Here is a 19,993-nt window from a genome sequence, read left to right on the forward strand (position 1 = left end):
AAGGTGTTTTGGGTACATTTGACTGGAATACAAGGTTTAAAAGAGGAGAAACAGTTGAATTAATATAAATATATATACTGTAGTTGGTTTAGGAATAGGCCTTAATAAGAAATTTGTGCTCCCTTTGAGCCATACAAAACCACCCAAAGGAAACTAGTTATAAGCAGAAGAAATAGACAGTCCAGCATCATTGTGGAAAATTTGAAACGGAAAGAATGAGATAGATTTGGTAAAAGACTGGATGGATGTACATGATAAGATCTAAAATTCAAGGGTGATTCTTTACCTTCAGATTAGTCATTAGATAGAAATTCCAATGATGCACCCAAAACCCACTGCCGTCGCGTCGATTCCGACTCATAGCGACCCTATAGGACAGGGTAGAACTGCCCCATAGAGTTTCCAAGGAGCGCTAGGCAGATTTGAACTGCTGACCTCTTGGTTAGCAGCTGTAGCACTTAACCACTACACCATCGGGGTTTCCCCAATGATGCAGGCAATCAAAAAATAAAATAAAAGAGTTACATGTTTTAGAGAAGGTATCAAGAAAGATGACAGTGGGAGAAGACAGTACAGGGTTCAGCTTCAATATGGTGAGTTTATGGTGATTCACACATACCAAAGGATCATGAAGATGGCACAAGACTAGACAACATTTTTGTCTTAGTCATCTAGTACTGCTATAACAGAGATACCAAACAAAATTGGATGGCTTTAACAAAAAGAAATTTATTCTCTCACAGTCTAGTAGGTTAGAAGTCCAAATTCAGGGTGTCAGCTCCAAGGAAAGAAAGGCTTTCTCTCTTTGTCTGGTCTGGAGGAAGGTCCTTGTCCTCAGTCTGCCCCTGGTCAAGGAGCTTCTCAGGCACAGGGACCTTGGGTCCAAAGGACGCGCTTTGCTCCTGGTACTGCTTTCTTGCTGGTATGAGGTCCCCAACTCTCTGCTTGCTTCCCTTTCCTTTTATGTCTTGAGACATAAAAGGTGGTACAGGCCACACCCCAGGGAAACTCCCATTAACTTGGATTAGGGATGTGACCTGTTAAGGATGTTACAATTTTACCCTAATCCTTTTAAAATAAAATTACACTCACAAAATGGAGGACCACCACAGAATACTGGAAATCATGGCCTAACCACATTGATACACACATTTTTGGGGGGACATAATTCAATCCATGACAATTTTGTTCCGTTATACATAAAGTCGCCATGAGTCGGAGCCATCTCAACAGCAATGAAAAACAACAAAGGTGACTTTGGGACATTGAATATGAAATGTCTAACAGGAAGCTTGGAAGTGCAGATGTAATTGCTTAAAAAGTGAAATGATTTCATGGTACTTTGTTTACATTTCCATTATAGCACTGTATCAGACAGTATATGCTAGGTTTTGCTGAGATAACAAAACTTCCAAATCTTACTGATTTAGAGAAACAAAGAATTACTTCTTGTTCATACAACCTGTTCAACTCAGGTTGTCAGGTGCTGTGATCCTGTCATCCTCACTCAGGCACAGAAAATGATACAATCTGTACTATCTGAAATACTGTCGGTCTCTGTGACAAGAAGATGGAAACTTAGCAAATTGAACACCAACTTTTTATTCTTCTGCCAGAAAGTGACACATCACTTCCATTCACATTTCATTGGCCAAAGCTAATAATATGACATTACCTAAGGAGCCCTGGTGGTGCACTGGTTAAGAGCTTGACTGCTAACCAAAAGGTCGGTAGTTCAAAAATACCAGCCACTCCTTGGAAGCCCTATGGGGTAGTTCTACTCTATCCTATAGGGTTTCTTTGAGTTAGAATTGACTCAATAGCAATGGGTTTGTTTGTTTGGTTGGTTGGTTTTAACTTTAGCAGGGTGGAAAAATGTATTTCTTCCAGATGATAGGAAGAAGGAGAATAAGAAATATTAGTAAACAGGTCTAATTACTGCAAGTATTTAATATGCTATATTTTAAATTGTCCATTTCCTCCTTTCCTAGTGAAACTGTTGAATCTTATGCCTACTGGCAGGATTTTAACCAGTGCAGTGCTGGGCACTCAATAAATACTTGTTGAATGAATAACTGATGGGACAGTCAGCAGTGTTAAGTATTTCAGAACTTTCAAGAAGAAGTATTACTGAAAAGAGACCTTTGGATTTCACACTTTAAGGTCATGTATAATGGTTGAAAGAGTGTCTCAGCTGTATGACAAATTGAAATGAGGAAGTGAAAACAAAGCACAGAGACTACCCTGTCCCAAAATCAGACAATGATTCCAAAGAGAGATTCAGGACAACAGCTTGGAGAAAGTTATTCTAGATAGAAAGGGAAGTACTGCAGGTCCAGAGGGCAGCTGCTGGGAGGACAGAGTGAAGTTTTGAGAGAGAGGAGGAATAACTGATGAAATGTTTAGGAAGCACCTTAAGGAAGAGGGATCACAAAACAGTAGTGGACATTGAGGCAGCAATCCTTTAGAGATGAAAAGATATGAGTTAGGATGGTTGTATATAAAGCTGGTCTGGTAACGAAAGAAGGAGCCCTGGTGATGGTGCAGTGGTTAAAGCACTCGGCTGCTAACCAAAAAGTCAGTGGTTCCAACCCACCAGCCACTCCTTGGGAGAAAGATGTGACAGTCTACTCTTGTAAAGATTTACAGCCTTGGAAACTCAATGGAGCTGTTCTACTCTGACCTATAGGGTCACTATGAGTTGGAATTGACTCACCAGCAGTGGGTTTGGTAATGAAAGAAGGAAAATTTGGACATGTGCCTGCCCAAGGGTCCTTCTTTCATTTGAGAAGCAGAAATCAGATATGCCGAAAGTGAGACGCTTACGTACTGAGCAGAGATTTTGAAATAAAGGACAAAGTTTAGAACAGCCTTTCTAGGAAGGGAGCTACTGGGGATTAGGAGAATGAAGGAACGGAGGCCCAGTGGGACGGAAGTTTTAAATGGCAAAAAGCAAACATTCATTCCCGCAGTTACTGGAGTCATCTATATGACGTAGTGACTCAATGCCATCACCCAACAACCATCTGGTCCAGACCCAGTGCCCAGGAAATGCAGACAGCTGACCCCTTTCTGACATCGAACAGAAAGTGCAATGCTCTGATCCCTTCCCCAAAATAATCTAACACTGTGGCTGACCACTATGAGTTAATTATTGGGAACAAAATTATAATGTTTTTGTGAATGATATCTCTCAGGAGCCATTTTGAATCTACCAACATTGGGTGATGCTAGATAAAATTGTAAATCATACTAACCTCTTGTTTAAATGCACAGAAATAGTTAAACTCTGAAAAAACAACTTTGATATTGGAAGAAAATAGTCAGGTTTAAGAAGTGGAGCTAAATTTAGGAGCAAACTTATCTCAGTTTGAGATAACAATGGGACTGCCAGTAGAAATAATAGGATATGATTTTCCTCAGAAAAAGTAAATCTCTCAGTAACAAGGAAACTAATTAAAAAGTATACCTAAACAAAAGATTTTATAATATTCATGTTGCTTGGTCGTGTAATAAACTTTTTTTAACCTAGGTTGTAAGAGAGATTCACATATATATATAAAGGCAACAGAATATTCAAAGAAAAGGTATTTTTAATGTATAGTTGAGTTTTTAAAAGTATTTGACTCACTTCTGAAACTTGAAAGGATGGCCAGAAAAAAAAGCTGACAGCAACATGGTACAGCTGAGGCTGAGATTACCCTGACTGATAAAGGCATAGCCACTTGACTAGCTTTAACAATACCGTCTTTGGGAATATTTCCAGTTCAGGTTCAAGTCTTACAACTTGTTTCATTTTCTGAAAAATCTTAGTAACTAATTAAGCAAGAGCTAAACAAACCTTTGCTAAACTACTGTAAGAGTATGATTCCTCTCTTTGAAACATATGCCTGATAATTTTAGACAAAATGGCTTTTATGATTTTCCACAAAAGCGTGCCAAGCCATTCTTAAAGTAAACTCTCAATGACTTCCAAACTATTTTAGTTTGCATACACACAATACACTCCCATACACACACAGCCATATTAATGGAATCGGTGCCACAATTCTAGTTCCCGACACTGTCAGCCTTGTAGTATTGCGCAGTGCGGTATCTTAAAGGACATACTTCATCGTGTTCTCCATACAAATTATGACAATCAACAAAGCTTCAATAATGTATTGCCATCATCATTTATGAGACTCCATTTATTGACACCTCAATAAGAGCCAACTTCTAAGATTCATTGTTGTTTATTTTAGTAACAACACTTTGGTATGCAATGGTAAGAACTCTTTCAAAATGGAACAAGTACCAATGCCCTTGCATGCCCTGCTCACTGTAGGGGGCATGAGAAGCACGGTGCGGTGGCATATGTTTCTCATCGTGTGTCCCTCTGTTCATCTCATGCTTTAACTGTTAGAAACAAAGAACAACACTTCATTTTTAATGTCCCAACTCTCCTTTAGTGGGAATTTATGAAATAGAAATGAATAATGGTGTATTCATTCCCATGAGGCTCTGATAATCAGGGTGATCACTCGGTTGGCACATCGCTGTTTCCTTCAAGTTATAAAAATTGAGAGCCTTCTAACATTATTTGATTATGCTGCCCCTCTAGAGAGCGCTTGCTATCATTACTTTAAACTTTTTATTATTCTGAAACATGCAATGTCGGATATTAAAATATTCTATTTGGTTTATAAGAATGAAGAAAAAAAAACACTGCAACAATAAAAAAAAGAGTAGCTGCTGCGGCTGCTTATGTACAACCAAACACCTCATGGAATTCGGTTCCTTGGTTTGGAGGTTTAGGGTATGGTTTCATGGGACATCCCAGTTAATTGGCCTAATAATGTTTAGTGCTTCTGTTCTACGTCTTAGTATGTTGTGTAGTGCCTGGGATCTTTAAAGCTTGCAAGCAGCCATCCAAGGCACAAAAACTGGTCTCTATTCACCTGGTACAAGAGAAAGAAGGGGAGTCAGCTATAGGAGGAGGATACGGAATGGTGGCTAATTGCCTATATGAACGACTTCGTCCTTTGCCATGAGACAAGAAGAACTGGATGGTGCCTGGCTACGATTACTGAACATTTTGATTAAAGATTCCATAGAATAATACTGATCAAAAGGGAGGAAATGTAGAACAGAATTCCAAATTCTCATGGATTTCAAATTTTCTAGAGCCATGGAGGGTGGAGGAACCCCTGAAACTACTGCCCTGAGATAACCTTTAAACCTGAAACCAAACATATTCCCTGAAGTCATCTTACAATTTAACAATAGTTTAGCTTAACCAGTAAAAAAGGTCTGCCTTGAACATTTTGCTCTTTTAAGATCTATATCGGATCAAATTGACAACAGCAACACAAAAGATTAAATAGGAGCCTTAGGGGGCAGTGAGTTTACGCTAATGCGGGAGAACAACTCAGAAAAGGATGGCAAGAATGGATGCATGCCTCTAAGAGCATAATCAATGTCACTAAATTGTACACGTACAAACTCTTGAGCTGATGTATGTTTTGCTGTGTATATTCTCAGTAACAACAAAGTAATTTAGGAAAAAAAAACGGTAGCCTTTGGTGCTCAAAACAAAACTAGTGGGTGTCCCAACACAAAAACATTTGGTAAAATAGTTGAGTTGCCAGGTTTCGAATTATCAAAGGAATGAAGTAAAAACAATTTCATTGAATAACACAGAATTTCCAAACTCAGCTAATGGACAAGATGATTCAGTGTTCTGATGTGGCAAGACAAAATAGAAAGCCAACAATGGCAAAAGCACAAAGAAGGCAGAGACTGGAAACTTTCAACACTGGGTATGGAAAGCAAGCAATCTGCTATAATTCAGAATGTAATAAGCAGCATTAATTTATATGAAGATGCTTTGTAGAGTACCAAATGAGTCTAATCAGTTTAGAAACTTATTAATGGTCCTGACAATTTTCCTTAAGGACCACATCAAGGTATAGAAAATAACTGCTAAAATCGCCTCAGCATTTGCATAAAATTAGTTTATCCGCACATCAAATCTGAGTGTGGTTATAAAGTCTATCTTGGAGTGCATTTTAGAGCAATTTTCAAATTAAAGTTTTATTAGTGCTCCCTTAATACTGTCATTTATTGATTGTTCTCATCTCCATTCCATTCATATTCTATAATTGTCTCCTGGTAAATCATTCCAATGCATGATAGCCTTAGCAGAAGCTCTTTCCCTGTATATGTGGAAAGAAAAAGAAACTATTCCAGACTGGAGAAAGAATATCAGGGCTTAAGTCTGACAAGGTTGACTTCATAATCCAAATTCACCATAAACAAGGTATTTGGTCTTAGAAAAATCACTTGACCTTTCCAAAAAAAAGAAAAAAAAAAATGTGTGGCTAATGATAATACTCACAACCTAATTTGTGGGAAGAAATGCTAAATTGCACGTGTAATCTTTCATATACTCTGAAACACTATTTCCAAGTAATGTTTTAGTATGTGTGCTATTAGGAACAAATGAAAATAGTTTTGCTCTAAACAGAGATTTGATGTAGAAATTTGACTCCCATCGCCAGTAGTGGCGACCTTTTCCATTGGGAATATTACATGGTTTTCCTCAAATTTTCTTATGCATACTGAAAAGTCCTAATGAGGGAAACTTTTGCCTGTGTTAGCAGAGATCTTTTAAGAAAGGAAGACTTTCTCCTGGCTTTCCTCAATTTCCTGGGTGTTTCCTTTCCATCTTTTGAAAGTTTAAAATAAGATGACATGTTCTAATTTATCATCAAAAGAGAGAAAACATTTTCTACTTCGCTTCTACAGATAAACTTGCATTGATTATTTATTTATGAACAGTCAAAGAGGGATACATTGGCATTGGTCAAAGTTTATTATTAATAAATAATTAAGGATCATGCCACTGATTATTAAGGAATCTAAAAATCCAAAATTTTAACCAAAGTCTACAGGAATTGAAGAATGGTATTTTGGAAGAAATTTTGTGAAGTTCAAACTCTCCTTTATGAGGTGCTAAAATACTTTATTTACCTACTGGAAGCCATGGACTAATCAGAAACGAACTGCCCCTACTTTATTCAGGAGGGAGTAAATGGCAAGGTGTATCAAAATCTGATTGAGAATTTCCTGAAAAACAAAAAAAAAATCTAAGTATCTTTAAATTCCAGTAGTATTCCAGCTCAATTTTCTACGACGTCTATGTCTAAACACAAAGAAGAATTTATTTGTTCAACAAATGTTTTAGGCACCCATTTTTTCCAAGACATATAGGTTCATGGCCAATGGCGGGTTGAACCTACCCAGTGGTACCTTGGAAGAAAGGCCAGGCGATCTGCATCTGTAAAGATTAGAGCCAAGAAAATTCTGTAGAGCAATTCTACCCTGACATACGTGCGGTCATCCTAAGTCGGAATCAGCCTGATGGCAATGGGTTTGGTTCTTTTGTTTTAAGACAGTAACAAGCATTGCAGGACGTAGAGAGATTACTAAAACACACCCTCTGCCCATCGGAGCTTACAGTCTAGAATACTGATGTTCAAAGAGACCTGGGAAGAACTGAATTATCAAGTGAAATCCAAATTAGTTCTCTGTACCCTATTACTTTTTTTTTTTTAAGATAAATCTGGACCTTGCTAACAGTTGCTCTCTCAGAGATGCCCTAGAATTCCTGGCAGATATCCCTCTTCTCAAGTTCCCCAAAGGGCCAAGCCTACCCCAGCTATTACTATTACAGGCCATAGTTCTGCTTTTAAAACCCATCACAAAGAACATCAGCACCTGGAATTTGTCAGGGTAGGTGGGCTCAAGCTCACTGCTATGCAACCATTGCCAAAAGCTTCATTAAAGGAAACAAAATGGATATAGCACTGTCAAAAGAATACCTACCCTTCCACCCTTCTAGAAGCTTTGAACTGTCTGAAGTTAAGTGACACCAGAAGGTGGCCCAGTAACTAAATTCCTCTGCACCATTCCAGGAAGATTCCTAAGAAAGTCTTTGCTATAGTAACAACACCATACACGTCACTGCACCATACACTTCCCTCTTTATGAAGTCTTATGGGAAAAATTCTCTCCAGTCTCAGTACTAGAAATGGCCTTTTTTTTTTTTTTCTTGAATGATACCGATCTCTTTGGGTCTGATGGATGTCCTGAAATTTTTATGGACCAAATCTGGGAAAACACTCCCTTAAAACATAGGCTCTAGCACGTCTTTATTTATCTTTCCCACTCTAAAGAAATTTATCTTCGTCAAAGACTTCTCAACCTTTCACTGTTTTTGAACTTCTCAAAAGTATAATTCACATACAGAACAATGCACAAATAATAAGTGAACAGTTTGATGAATTTTTGCAAAGTAAATAGAACCATGTAACCATCACCCAGATGAAGAAACAAAACATTTTCAGCACCGTGCTCCTCGCCCATGGGTAACCACAAACTGCTCATGGCTTTGCTTACTCCTGAACTTTATGTAAAATACTGTCATGCTTCCTGGACATTCTGGCTTCTGTTGTTCTACATTACATTTGTGAAATTATCCATATTTTAGTCTATATTATATTCACTCTCGTTCAAGTCTCTCTCTAATTTAGCAACTTTTTTACAAGGTTTTTAAGATATCTTAAGTCCATTATTAAAAAAGTGAAAGAATAAATTAGTAGTGTTTTTGTTCACTAAAATGGAAACCCTGGTGGTGTAGTGGTTAAGAGTTCGGCTGCTAACTAAAAGGTCAGCAGTTCGAGTCCACCAGAGGCTCCTTGGAAACCTTATCGGGAAGTTCTACTCTGTACTATAGGGTTGCTATGAGTTGGAATAGACTCGATGGCAATGGGTGTGTTTTTTTTTTTTTAATAAAATAGGGAAGCTTGCTGTTGCAGTGGTTAAGTGCTCACCTGCTAACTGAAAGGTCAGTGGTTTAAACCCACCAGCCACTTAGCAGGAAACAGATGTGGCAGTCTGCTTCCCCAAAGATTACAGCTTAGAAACCCTACGGGCAGTTCTACTTTGTCTTATAAGGTTGCTATGAGTCGGAATCGATTTGATGGCAATGGGTTTGGTTTTACAATGTTCACTAAAATTAACTACCAATTCTTTTTTTTTTTTTTCTTTTTAGGAAAAAAAAAAGTTAAAACAAAAAAAACGAATTCCAAGAAAAAAAATCTTAACTTTCCAGTTAAACCAGAAGTCCAAAAAATCAAAACATCTCCTTAGTTGACATTTTGGGTTAATTACATTATGTCATGATCACCTTCTATTTATTTTCTATTTTGCTGAATTTGCCCGTTCTTTCATTCTTTTTTTTTTTCATTCTTTAGTTGTTTTTATTGTAAAATATATGTATAACACAACACTTGCTGATTCAACATTTTTCAGGAGTACAATTTAGTAATATCAATTACATTAATCACATTGTGCAACCACCTCCCATAATCACTGCCACATTTCCCATTGATCCTTCGTTTTTGTTTCAATGTCTACATAGTGCAGTCAGAACAGAGATAAAAAGTTGTCCCTTCCAGGCTGTATATACATTCTTTGGCTCAGTTCCTTATCTGTAAAGTGGTTTTAATAATTATGCCTTGCTCTTACAATTCTGAGATTAAACATAAATAGCCAATTCTACTCAATAAAACTGCTCAGTAAATAGTAGTGGTTATCTACTGTAATTCTATTATTTACACACTAGACTTTACATTCACTGAGGGCAGGGTTTTCTTTTTCCTGTTAACTTTAATTGATCCCCAGTGCTAACACTCTACAGGCACATTGTAATCATTTATCAAATATTTACTGAATGCATGATATTAAAGTGAAGTATAGAGGAAATGGAGCCCTGGTGGCACAGTATTTAAGAGCTCAGCTGCTAACCCAAAGGTGAGTAGTTTGAATCCACCAGTCATTCCTTGGAAACACTTTGGGGCAGCTTTACTCCTACAGGGTTACTATGAGTCAGAATCAACTCCATGATAATGTTTTTTTTTTTTCTTCTTCTTCTTCTCATTAAACGCTAATATACAAACTGTTTAGTGATATTGGTTGCTATCCCCACAATGTGTCAACACTCTCCTCTTATCCACCCTAGGTTCCCTGTTTCCATTTGTCCAGTCTTCCTGTCCCCTCCTGCCTTCTCATCCTTGCCTTTGGACTGGTTTGCCCATTAGTCTTGTATACATGGCTAAACTATGAAGCAGGTCCTTCATGTGTGATATTGCTGGCCTTACAGACCTGTCTAATCTTTGGCTGAAGGGTGAACCTTAGAAGTGACTTCAGTACTGAGTTAAAAAGGTGTCCAGGGTTGTTGGTTTTTGTTTTGTTTTTGTTTGTATTTAATACAGGTAATAATCAATTTCCCTATGTTTTTTTATTCAAAATTTGTTCAAAATTGAACATAAGTCAATGAACTTTAACATATATATATTAATTTTCTGGCTCTTTCTGTCTGTATTTGCCACATTTTAGTTATCTTGGTTCTGCCATTTTTTAACACTTTCATACTTCTAGTACAGTCTGTCAGCTTGTTGTACTACGGGGGCTTGCGTGTTGTTGTGATGCTGGAAGATATGCCACCAGTATTCAAATACCAGTAGGGTGATCCATAGTGGACAGGTTTCAGCTGAACTTCCAGACTAAGACAGACTAGGAAGAACGGCCCGGTGGTCTACTTCTGAAAAGAATTAGCCAGTGAAATCTTATGAATAGCAGTGGAACATTGTCTGATACAGTGCCAGAAGAAGAGCCTCTCAGGTTAGAAGGCATTCAAATACAACTGGGGAAGTGCCACCTCCTCAAAATAGAGTCAACCTTAATGACATGGGTGAAGTCAAGCTTTTGGGACCTTCATTTGCTGATGCACATGACGCAAAATGAGAAGAAACAGCTGCAAACATCCATTAATAATCGGCACATGGAATGTACGAAGTATGAATCTAGGAAAGTTGCAAATCGTCAAAAACAAAATGGAACCCATAAACATCACTATCTTAGGCATTAGTGAGCTGAAATGGGCTGGCATTAGCCATTTTGAATTGGACAATCATATAGTCTACTGTGCCAGGTGTCTTCATCATCTAGTGGTGCTAAAACAGAAATACCACAAGTGGATGGCTTTAAAAAAGAGAAATTTATTTTCTCACAGTATAGTAGGTTAGAAGTCCAAATTCAGGGTGTCAGCTCCAGGGGAAGGTTTTCTCTCTGTTGGCCTTTTCAACAATCTTCCCCAGGAATAGGAGCTTCTCCACACAGGGATCCCAGATTCAAAGGATGCCTTCTGCTCTTGGCACTGCTTTTTTGGTGGTATGAGGTTCCTCAACTCTCTGCTGGCCTTGCCTTTCTTTTTGATCTCTTGAGAGATAAAAGGTGGTGCAGGCCACACCCCAGGGAAGCTCCCTTTACATTGGATCAGGTATGTCACTTGGGTAAGGGTGGTGTTAAAATCTCGCCCTAATCCTCTTTAACATAAAATTACAATCTCAAAATGGAGGATGACCACAGAATACTGGGAATCATGGCCCAACCAAGTTGACACATATTTTGAGGGGACACAATTAATTCCATGACACCAGGTATGACAACTTGAAGAGAAATGGCATTTCATTCATTATAAAGAAGAACATTTCAAGACTCAGCCTGAAGTGTAATGCTGTAAGTGATGGGATAATATACATGTGCCTACAAGGAAGGCCAGTTAATACAACTATTATTCAAACTTATGAACCAATCACTAAGGCCAAAGATGAAGAAACTGAAGATTTTTAACAGCATCTGCAGTCTGAAATTGATTGAACATGTAATCAGGATCACTCATAATTACTGGTGATTGGAATGCAAAAGTTGGAAACAAACAAGAAGGATCGGTAGTTGAAAAATATGGCCTTGGTGACAGAAATGATGCTAGAGATCACATGGCAGAATTTTGCAAAACCAACGACTTCTTCATTGCAAATACCTTTTTTCACCGACATAAATAGCATCTATGCACGTGGTCCTCCACAGATGGAATACACAGGAATCAAATAGACTACATCTGTGGGAAGAGACAATGCAAGAACATCATACATAAAGAAAGCAAGATGTCAATAAAAACACAGGAAAGAAAAAAAAAAGACCAAAATGGATGTCAGAAGAGACTCAAACCTGCTCTTAATTGTCAAATAGCTAAACAAATGGAAGAAACGAAGTAAAAGAGCTGAACAGAAGATTTCAAAGGGCGGCTTGAGAAGATAAAATATTATAATGACATGTGCAAAGACCTGTAGATAGAAAACCTAAAGGGAAGAACACATTCAGTATTTCTCAAGCTGAAAGAAGCTAAGAAAAAATACAAGCCTCAAGCTGCAATACCGAAGGATTCTACAGGGAAAATACTAAACGACACAGGAAGCATCAAAAGAAGATGGAAGGAATACCCAAAGTCAATATACCAAAAAGAATTGGGTCAACATTGAACCATTTTAGAAGGTAGCATATGATCAGGAACCAATGGTACTGAAGGAAGATGTCCAAGCCTCACTGAAGGCAATGGTGGAAAACAAGCCTCCAGAAATTGACAGAAATACCAATTGAGATGCTTCAACAAACAGATGTGGCACTGAAAGTGCTCACTCGGCTAAGCCAAGAAATTTGGAAGACAGCTATCTGGCCAGCTGACTGGAAGAGGTCCGTATTTATGCCTACTCCCAAGGAATGTAACACAACCAAATGTGGAAATTATCAAACAGGTGGGGGGGTTTTATCATTAATACCACGTGCAAGTACAATTTCGCTGAAGATCATTCAAAAATGGCTGCAGCAGTGTATTGACATGAAACTGCCAGAAATTCAAGCTGGATTCAGAAGAGGACGTGGAACCTGGGAAATCATTGCTGATTTCAGATGGATCCTGGCTGAAAGCAGAGAATACCAGAAAGGTGTTTACCTGTGTTTTATTGACTATGCAAGGGTATTCGCCTGTGTGAATCGTAATAAATTATGCATAACATTGCAAAGTATGGGAATTCCAGAATACTTAATTGTGCTCATAAGGAACCTGTACATAGATCAAGAGTCAGTCATTCAAACAAAACAAGGGGATACTGCATGGTTTAAAGTCAGGAAACGTGTTCATTGGGGTTGTATCCTTTCACCACGTCTATTCAATCTGTATGCTGAGCAAATAATCTGAGAGGTTGGACTCTATGAAGAAGAACAGGACATCAGGATTGGAGGAAGACTTATTAACAACCTATATTATGCAGATGACACAACCTTGCTTGTTGAAAGTGAAGAGAACTTGAAGCACTTACTGACAAAGATCAAAGACCACAGCCTTCAGTATAGATCACATCTCAACATAAATAAAACAAATATTCTCACAACTGAACCAGTAAGCAACACCATGATAAACAGAGAAAAGATTGAAGTTGTCAAGAATTTCATTTTACTTGGATTCACAATCAACACCCATGGAAGCAGCAGTCAAGAAACCAAACAATGCATTGCATTGGGCAAATGTGCTGCAGAAGACCTCTTTAAAGAGTTCAATAGCAAAGATGTCACCTTGAAGACTAAGGTTCACCTGACCCAAGCCATGGTGTTTTCAATTGCCTCATATGCATGTGAAAGCTGGATGATGAATCAGGAAGACCGAAGAAGAACTGAGGGCTTTGAATTTGTGGTATTGGTGAAGAATATTGAACATACCATGAACTGCCAAAAGAGCAAACAAATCCATCTTGGAAGAAGTACAACCAGAATGCTCCTTTGAAGTATGGTGAGTCTACGTCTCATATATTTTGGACATGTTATTAGGAGGGATCAGTCCCTGGAGAAGGACATCATGCTTGGTAAAGGGTCAGCAAAAATGAGGAAGACCCTCAACGAGATGGATCGACACAATGGCTGCGACAATAGGCTCAAGCATAGGAACCATTATGAGGATGGCACAGGACTGGGTAGTGTTTCATTCTGTTGTACAAAGGGTCACTATGAGCCAGAACTGAATTGACAGCACCTAACAACAACAACAGTACAAGATAATGATGATGATGAGTGTAGTAGGCAGAATAAAGTTCCCTGCTCAAAGATATCAGGTACTAATCTCTGGAACCTGTAAATGTTACCTTATTTGGAATAAAGATCTTTGCATATGTGATGAAATTAAAAATCCAGAGATGGGGAAAGTAATCTGGATCGTGCAGGTGGGCCCTAAATACAATCACAAATATTCCTGTAGAAGAGAGGAAGTGGGTGATTTGACACACAGAAACTTAGGTGATGCAAAGACGGAGGCAGAGATTGGCATGATGCAGCCACAAGCCAAGGAATGCCAACAGACACCAGAATCTGGCAGAGACAAGGAACAGATTAAATCCTCCCCTAGAGCCTCCAAAGGGGGCACAGCTCTGATTTTGGACTCTCAGCCTCCAGAATTGTGAGAGAATAAAGTTTTGTTGTTTTAAGCCACTAAATTTGTGGTGATTTCTTACAGCAGCCACAAGAAATTAATACATGATGACGATGATTAAAATAGTTAACATCTACGACATATTCACAATGTACTAGACACTGTTCAAAGCACTTTACAAGTATCACCTTATTTAGTCTTCAATCAGGTAGGTTATTTATTATCACAATTGTAGTTGAAGACACTGAGCCAGAGGGATGTGCAATAAATTGACTCAATTCTCAGTTTGTAAGCAACGGATTAAGAATTCAATTCCAGGCATTCTGGCTCTCAAGACCACACTCTTAATTGCTATACCATGTGAACTATTTTGCATCTATGACATTAGTGTAAAAATTGACTATGAAGGTGAAATTTATAACCACCTAAGAGCTCAATCCAATACATGTAAACCTTTATTACTTAAATTCCAGGTGATCTGCATAGCTTTGGTAAACTGTGAGTAACACCCGGAAGTTACGCTCAGTTAAATGCAGCTTGAAAATCTAGATTTTCAGGATGCTTTCTGGAGCCTCATGGGTCATTCACGTGTTTGAGAAGTAACTTAAAGATACTCTGAAACCATTTCAATAATTTTTATGTAATTTCAGTTGAGGGTAAAGGGAACGAGGGATGGCTAGAGAAATAAAGGAGATAGAAATCTCTAATAACATATTGTAAAAAGATGACAGTAAAAAACTCTTCAGCAATAAAAATGAAACACATGGCAAGGTCATGAAGAAACTAAACAAAGAACATCTGATATGACAGACTCAGGACAGGCCTCAAATTGAGTTCTGTGGCACTGTAATCATGTTTTTCTTCTCCTGGGGGCAGGCAGGTCTCATGAGTAATGTTTTTAAGCAAGGTGTGTGTTCTTTCCTAGAAGCTGGTTTACATAACTACACAGAAAGGGAGTAAAAACTCTCCTTTACTGCAAACCCCTCACTTAAAACACCTGTTTACAAATGCTACACTCTTGCTTGTTTTGATGGATAAAATTTCATAAATAGATTAGGGAGAAATTTGTCCCTTGGCAAGAAATTAAATGTACAGTTGGATGACAATAGCCAAAGTAATTAAATGATCTAAAGGTCCCTGTTCCGTTCTGTAACTCTGCTGTATTATTTTCTGCCGATTCTTCTATGGGATAGGAATATGGTACTCTGAGATCCACCCCACATCTAGCAAAATGGTAGAAGTGATAAGGAATTATACGGATAAAATTGAACTCACATTTACAAAGGGATAAGGGCTGTGTGAAGACTTTGATACAGTTCTGCCTCTTGGTGTCCTTCAACTTCTCTGTCATTGCAAATTAAAGGGGGGAAAAATGGATGGGTTATTTCAGAAAGGGGAGATGTCACTTATTTGGACAGGCCCAGGTGACCTAAATAAATACGTTTGTAATGTACTGAAATTTTAAAAAAATGACCTCTACTGTGTTATCCACTTGTTCAAAAGATAAATTAATGAATTCTGGTGGTGCAGTGGCTGAACAGCTTGGCTGCCAATCAAAAGGTCAGCAGTTCAAATCCACCAGCCACTCCTTGGAAATCCTACAGGGCAGTCCTACTGTCCTATAGGGTCACTGAGAGTTGGAATCGACTCAACGGTAAGGGGTTTTAACAGATTCTACTCTATATAACCTGATCAAAGTTTTCTAAGTGGCTATTTAACCATTTGCTTGATTTTTAACCTACAGCCTTTATTTTATTCAAACTCTTACTTTACAGCCTTTTATGTAATCGATCCTCATATAATCGATAAGTACCATTTATCTTGAATTCCAAGCTCTTGAACCATACAACATTACAAATCCTTCTCCAATATGACTCAGACATTTACAGAGTTTAAATCACCTTTCAGAAATATGGATGCCCAAATCAACAAACAACGTCAAATGAAACATTAATCCTGTTGTGAAAATATACAGCTTATAGATCTGCGAAACACAGGAGAAAATAGATTCATGTGATTGTAAAGTTAGCCCATTTACAAACCTCCACTGTCAAAGTTATCTTACACTTTGACAATTCAAGTCCAAAATTAGTTTCAATACTATATTACCCATCTCAGGTTAAATATGTTAGCCATTATAACAACCTCATCTACTGCCAAAAAATAAACAAAACCTCTAGGCAAGTTATTACTACACTATTCTTATGCCTCTATTAGGCCCTTACTTGTTCAGAAATGTACTGTTTCCAGTAGCTAAAATGTGATTTTTTTTAAAGACTTCAACTCTATAGAGAGACAAAATAAAAAAATTATGTTTAATGAAATGCTAAGTTACTTATAGACTACACAATTTAACCCTAAAACAAAAGAGAAAAAACAGCAATGACCATTAGCCTACTGGGGCATAGAAATATAAGATACCATGCAAGTACAATGCAACATAGTAAAATAACCTTAGCTCCTCAGAAGATTCCCTACTTTCCAAAGCTTCACACATTTAGGATATTAATTGCAGTAGCGTCCCAATGGAATTTTACAGCTTTTATTTGATAGTGCCATTCATGTGCAGGCAAATTAGGTCTGTGACATAAAATGTATGTCATAAAATTTCAGAACAAGCATAATTACCATTGATGAAGAAATATGACAAATGCATCTAGCTATTCTTGCTCCTAATTTTCAAATCTCAAAATCTATAGGTAGGCACTGACAATTTATTGGAAGAACTCATGGGTGATAGGTTTATGGAGCTGGAGAGTATAAGAAAATAATGAAAGAGGTGTACTCAGCTACCTGGATACACTTTGCAGCACGAAAAGCAACATCTTAATTAAATATCAGATAAAAATAAACCCCAAATTAAACATGAATCCCTTTAACTGCAGTTGGTATTGTAGAAGGAACACTATTTTTCTTTAATTGCAAACATCTTTCGGTACTGAACTTTTGATGCGCCTAGTAAATAGCAAATCACAGCAGGGGGAGTAACTGTTTTGAAAACACTGTTGAAAATAAAAAGGAAAATTTAAGATAAGCTGCTAGTATCTCCTAAGAGAAATTCAACATCCCAGTAGTAACTGAACATTAATTATAGACTGGCTGAAATATGAAAGTGTCCACGTAGACCTCAGGGTAACTCTGTAGAGTTATACGAATGTTGGATCAGTGCCCGACGAGCTGGATGTTATAAATCACACATCATTAAGACAAGGGCTATAACACAGCAATGTTGATTTATGATAAAAGGCTCAAGGAATGGTGTCAAGGTGAACACCAAGCCCTCAGCTTTTAAACCTCTAGAGCTGACAGGCCAAATTATACGAATGTCACACAATTTTCATAGGATTTTAAGCCTCAAGGTCTACATTGCTGTTACATTAAACATTTGAAACTGTTATGAATCTACCAGTCAATGATATTACCATCACCAGACAAATTGCTCATGCAATTTAGAGTTTACAGAATTCCGGGTCTCTACTTTTCAAATGGAAACCCTGGTAGCATAGTGGTTAAGAGCTACGGCTGCTGACCAAAAGGTCAGCAGTTCAAATCTACCAGGCACTCCTTGGAAGCCATATGGGGCAGTTCTACTCTGTCTTATAGGGTCGCTATGAGTCGGAATCGACTGGACGGCAACGGGACTTTTCAAACGAAGCTCAAAGGAGTAGCATAGTAGTTAATGGAGCTAACATCAGAGTCCAGCAGTCTTGGGTTCTAAAACACTAACTCTAGGACTTTTCCCAACTTAACAACTCGAAGGCTCTATTTCATTACGCACAAAACGAGGGTGATAAAGATACTGCATTTTGGGGTGATGTATTTACACAGGCTGCAAAACCCTTAGTATAGTGTTTGGTATACAAGGAAGTAAAACAGATGTTGACGTTGTTGTTGTTAAATGATCCCAAAGCTCCTTCTGCCACTCTTTCATAGAGAAAAAATAGTCCAAAGTCCTAAACTTTGCTTAGGTCTCTTTCTTCTACCACTGATGGCTTCCAAGCCTTCGTTTACTTAAATTCAAGATGATATGTAAACTCAAGATGTTTGCCCGTTCCCTCAGTCTAGACTTTAGTTCCGTGAATAATGTGCTCAAGTAAATTTCTCGGGGACATCTGGAAGGAAATGTGAAGAATTTGCAGCAAACCCCAGACACGCTGTGCTGCATCAATCTACATAATTTGAAATGACCCATATTTGCCTTTCATGCTTAGAGACCAGAGTATAGCGACTGAATTACTCAGCACAAGCCAGTGAGTCGCATTGGAAACTCAGAGCCAGGTACACCTCTTTAGTGGGTTTCAGAAAACATGGTAAACCATCATTAAAAAAAAAAAAAAATAGACACCTGAAAAGCACGTTTAACCAACCAACTACCAAATAGCTTAGCAGAGCGGAGAGAATTTTCCCCTTCACATCCCCAGAAAGCACCTCATGAAAGTCAGAGAAAAGCACCAGTTCCAGGGTCCTTAGTTACAACTCCAAACTGCAGGCTGCTCTTCACAGTCAGTTCGAGGTTCCAAAATTTGCAGACGCTCAAATGCCTGGAAACGTCTCATCACTCATTTGAATTTACAAACCAGCCCAGGCTAAAGCAGACTGTATAAATACAGTCTCCAGAAACAGGAGAGGAGGACAAGTCTGAATTGCAAGGGGGGCCGATCCGGAACTGGACATGTTACATGGGTCGACACCATATTGGGGCGGCAGGTGTCCTCTGACCCCAATTTGCATCCATAATAAAACTTCTCAGAAGACCCAGTAAGTTAAACGGTCCACAGACCGTGCGCTTTCTCTGATAACCAAGTGTCCCTGGGGCAAAAGAGGCACTAGATGTCCCGGAAGGCGATCAGATTAGGGGCACTGGTCTTCCCTTGTCCACCCTAATTGTCAAGGCTGCCTATAACTCAGCTTCTTACCCGCCCCTCAAATTGCATGCATCCCGAAGAGAGAATTAAAAAAAAAAAAAAAGGAAGAAAAGATAAAGAACAGACACCCATGAAGCTGGTCCGTTATTCTTCCATATCCCAACAACTTCGCCAGCTTTCCCGGGGAGGGAGCGCGCCTCGCACACACCCAAGAGGCGACAGTCAATAGGGCGTCCATCCCCGGTGCCCAGCCCTCGACTCCGGCCAAAGCTAGCTTGACCCTGCTGCCGCCTTTCTTTGGTCCTCCACAGCGCACGGTGACCACGGATCCTCACGCTCCGCGCTCTCCACTCCGACCCTCGAGCCCGCACATCTTCTCTTTGGCACCGAGCAGAAGAGGCAGGGAGCCGGACCGGTGGCGCGGGGAACCGGGTCAGGGGGGTCCCGGGTCAGGAAGATGCAAAACGGCCATTCCGCGAGCCCCAGCCCCGCGCTCCGCGCATCCCTAAGGGGTGCGACCCCAACCCCACGTCCAGTGCCCCGGCCAACTCCGCCGCCAGAGCCAAGACACCTCTTTTGCGCTCAACTTACCGTCGCCGGGCTGAGCTTTCGGCGCCCTCAGGAGCTTTTCTCTTCTTCCTTCCACTGAGCTCTTCATCCTCTTGCTGGTGGCCGCCCTGCGCCCTGGCCCTGGCATCTGGGAGGAGCGGCCTCCCGGGCTGTCTGTCCCCGGGGGCGCACGGCTGCCCACCCGCAGCTTCGG

Source organism: Loxodonta africana, chromosome 27 (assembly GCF_030014295.1).
Source record: "Loxodonta africana isolate mLoxAfr1 chromosome 27, mLoxAfr1.hap2, whole genome shotgun sequence".
NCBI lineage: Eukaryota > Metazoa > Chordata > Mammalia > Proboscidea > Elephantidae > Loxodonta > Loxodonta africana.